The sequence below is a fragment of the Euphorbia lathyris genome, chromosome 1, assembly GCF_963576675.1.
Source record: "Euphorbia lathyris chromosome 1, ddEupLath1.1, whole genome shotgun sequence".
NCBI lineage: Eukaryota > Viridiplantae > Streptophyta > Magnoliopsida > Malpighiales > Euphorbiaceae > Euphorbia > Euphorbia lathyris.
The window spans coordinates 8,131,657-8,136,048 of NC_088910.1; the positions used below are offsets into that span (position 1 = coordinate 8,131,657).

At 34.8% G+C, this 4,392-nt stretch overlaps 1 non-coding gene across 1 annotated transcript; it reads left to right on the top strand.

Annotated features, from left to right (window-relative positions):
* The first annotated feature begins 1,566 nt into the window (after nucleotides 1-1,566).
* On the top strand, nucleotides 1,567-1,673 carry LOC136216162 (small nucleolar RNA R71). Its single transcript, XR_010683153.1, has one exon. It is a non-coding gene; the product is annotated as a small nucleolar RNA R71 (small nucleolar RNA).
* The last annotated feature ends 2,719 nt before the right edge of the window (nucleotides 1,674-4,392 follow it).

A 4,392-nucleotide genomic window follows, 5' to 3' on the forward strand; every position in this document is an offset into this window, starting at 1 on the left:
GTATTTCATCGCTTTGTTCATATTAAACTCGACCTTATCTTCTCCTATCCTTAAAACTACCTTCCCTTCCGACACATCTACTAGAGCGCGTCCCATGTTCATAAACGGTCTACCAAAAATTAAAGGACAATTTACATCATATGCAAAGTCTAATATAACAAAATCGGTAGGAAAAATAAATTTATCGACTTTGACTAAAACATCTTCAATTATACCATATGGCCTCTTAGTGGTTTGATCCGCTAATTGCAAAACCATATTGGTACGTTTGATATCTTCTTCTAAACCTAACTTGTTAAAAATAGACAATGGCATTAAGTTTATACTTGCTCCTAAATCACAAAGACAACTTGGGAATTCAATATCTCCCAATTTACACGGAATAGTAAAACATCCGGGATCTTTAAGTTTAGTGGGCAAATTACTTGATACTATTGAACTACAGTCTTCAGTTAACGAAATGGATGAAATTCCTTCCCAACTGATTTTCTTCGAAATCAAATCCTTTAAAACTTACCATAGTTAGGATTTTGTGTGATTGCATCCATAAATGTCAAATTGATGTGCAAATTTTTAAGTTTATCCAAAAACGTTAGAAGTTGTTTATCATAGTTCTTATTTCGGACTTTGTGCGAAAAAGGTGGCTTGGGTACAAAAGTTTTGGTACTTGTGTCAAATGGTGAACTATTTGTGTTTAAGATATCTTCTTTGGACTTTGGTAAATCAGTTCCTGGTAATGTTGTATCTTTGGGCATTTCAGGCCCTTGATAATTCTTTCCTGAACGAAGAGTAATAGCTTTCACCTGCTCTTTCGGATTTTCTTCCGTATGGCTGGGAAGACTTCCCTCTTTTCGGGATGGAATTGATTTAGCAAGTTGACCAATTTGAACCTCCAAATTATGGATGCTAGATGAGTGGTTTTTAATAAGCTGATCGAATTTACTTTCGATCCGTTTAAAACCATCGTCGTGATTACTTATTTTTCCACTGATAGCATCTATAAACTTGTCGATTTTAGAAGATAAAGTGCTAATCGTATCTCTTGACTGATTTTGATAATTAGTGGTACGATTTTGATTAGCACTTGTATTATTGTTATTGTTATCTTTCCAGTTAAAGTTAGGATGATTCCTCCATCCAGCATTATAGGTAATAGAATAAGGATTATTAGTTTGGTTTTGCCCTTGGACAAAATTTACCTGTTCGATCTCACTCATATTTTCGTAATCCACATCCGTTTGGATTGGATTACCATTGGTATCGCGTGGTGCCATAAACTTATCAATTTTGTGCGATAAAGCAGAAAATTGGGCTTGTAACATCGCGACTGGATCGAGTTCAACTATACCTTTAACTGATGATGAGGTTGAGGATGATGGTTTTGCCACCGGTATATGTCCACGTTCCGCGGGCCACATACTGCTGTTGATTGCCATTTCCTCCAAAAGTTCTCTCGCTTGGGCTGATGTTTTCTTCATAAATAGCCCTCTCGACATAGCATCTAATGAACCCCTAGTTATAGGATTTAGTCCATTGTAAAATGTTTGCATTAAAAGTTCAGCGGGTAATTGGTGGTGTGGGCATAAACGTTGAAGTTCTTTAAAACGTTCCCAAGTTTCATAAAGAGTCTCGTTATCATTTTGAGAAAAAGATGTTAACTCCTTTATGACTCTTGCGGTTTTTGCTAAAGGAAAATATTTAGATAAAAACGCTTGGGCTAATTGTTCCCAAGTGGCAAAAGTTGCGGCTGGCATAGAAGTTAACCATTCTTTGGCTCGATCCTTCAAAGTGAAAGGAAAGGGGCGAAGTTTGATTGCTTCTGCAGTCACATCTGGGATTTTAAAAGTGTCACAAATTTCAAGGAAATTTGTTAAGTGGGTGTTAGGATTTTCGTTAGGTAACCCGTAAAATGTTACATTATTTTGCAACATATTAAGCAAAGCTGGCTTAATTTCAAATTGATTTGTGGTGATTCTGGGTCTAACGATACTATTGGTCACACCGGCCACACCGGCCACACCTGGCCTAGCGTAATCCATAAGTGTTGGTGGGTCTGCCATTTTTTCTGGCTCTGTAAATGTTTTTACTGGGGTCTTATTTTTGTTTTTCTTGTTTTTCTTGTTCTTCCTAATGGTTTTCTCAATTTCTGGGTCTATAGGGTCTGGTACAATGCCTGAACTTCGAGAACTGCGCATGAACCTGAAATCTTGCACGAACCGAAACTACCTACAAAACAGAATTTGAAAAATAGATAAATTAGTAAATGAAAATTATTAAATTATAAAAGTTAAAATAAGTATGTTTAAACCTAGATTCGAAATAAAACACGAAAAATTTTAAATTTTGTCAAAAATTTTGGCGTTCCCCGGCAACGGCGCCAAAAACTTGTTGAGCGATTTCCGCAAGTGCACGGTATACGCTTGTAGTAATAAAAGATATCAAACCCACAGGTAACGCTTTTTAACTAAAACTTTATTTAACTCGGTTTTAATCACGTGTTTAGGTTCAATAAAAGAAATACGTTTAATTGATGGAATTGGTTTTGGTAAATTAGGATTAGATAGAAGTATTATATCGAGTTTAGAGAACAGTTCTGTCTTGAGATTTTGATTACGAGACAGATACTTCCGTAATTGGAATAAATAGAAGGTGTAAAACTTATTTTCATAAAGCAAAGAAAACAACTTTAACTTTGTAAAGATTATGGACATGTAACAATATAGCGATTTATTCAATTAAATGGCTTTGAACCGTAGAAATCCCCCTGATGTTGAGGTGATTCCTACCTTAATCAAACTAGTATTTTATGTCTGATAAGCCGCGATCAGCGATCATGTCATCCATAAAAACTAAATCTGTCAAGTGTTCAACAAAGTTCTTATATGAATAAGATGGAATAGAACGTTTTAATAAAAACACCAATTTATCATTTTGAAAATCATTTTGTCAGAACAATATCAAAATAATCAACAGTAAGAATTTATTGAATAAATAAGTATATCATTAATGAAATGTGAATTTTCACAAGTTAACAGAGAAGTAGAAACTTGGATAGCATTGTAACGAAAACTTTGAGATCTGGGTTAACAATCTTTCTCTCAAACTCCGTAGGTGCGTCAAACATCATGCGCTTCAGCCGTCAATTCTTCTCGCTGGATCTTCGGAATAGAGACTGCTAGGTCCACTACCAGAATGAAAACTTGTCTGTGATCAACCTTAGAAACTAAACTAATACTGTGTTTATAACTAATCTAATAACAACTTGTGTATAGCAAGTTTGTTTACATAAATGTAATCTAACTTTCTGATTCTTTTCTGAATCAGAAACTCAACATAATAACTTTCTTCTCTAATTTCTCTAACTTTTTCCAACCTTTTTAATTCTGAAATGGATCACTTATTTATAGTTGTTGAAGGGTTGTAAATGATGGGTCGTGTCCGCTGGTGAAGGGTCACTTTTATCCGAACGAACAGACGCGTTTTTCCGATTTAAAACATGTGTTTTGTGTGCAGAACAGTTCGCTGTCGCGACTAAGATTCCGAAAATCTCAGTCGCGACAGGGGGTGCAAGGGCGAGTGAAAACTTCATCTTTCTCCCGAGCTGGCTTCCGTAAGTCGCGACTGAGATTATGAAAATCTCAGTCGCGACAGAGAGAATTTTCCCTGTCTCTCGACTGCTTTTCGTCCTCCTTGAGCGTTCTTCTGACTGATATGCATTCTTGGTACGTTTTTTAGGTTTTTCCTCCATTTTAGCTCCGTTTTTGCTCCGTTTTCACTCCTATTTGGATTTAACCAAATAATTAAGTACCTTGCATCAAAGAAGTAAATAAAGACGTAAAAGTATTCTAAATGAATATAATTAGCACGATTTCAATGTAAATTTAACGTATTTATATATGATATTTTAGGTATATTTTGGGCTTAACAATAAATAAACAAGTTGGTCGCGAGAAGCTCAAGATGAAATATTTTTCTTTATGACCAAGCTCGAATAGGATGTTAAACTCAAACTAAGCTCAAACTCGAGCTTGTCCATTTTTTGTAGAGCTGAGCATGAGCATGCAAAAGCTCGGTTTAGTCAGACTCGATTCCGGTCCTAATAAACACTACATAAAATAAATATTATACGAAAATTACAGTAAAGTGTTGCGCTTGATAAAACTAAAAATTGAGTATTGAAAATATAATTACTGGATATCAAGGGTTGAGTATAAATTATGCATAAACCTAATGGTTTTAGGTAAAGATCATATTTAGGGTTATAAAGTGTTGATTAAGTCCAACTTTACCTAAATTAGGGTTATAAATTTTTAATCAAGTCCTTTTTTTTTTGTAAAAATGCAACTTTACGTAAATTAATTCCAACTTTACTTAAACTATGTCTAAAAAGAG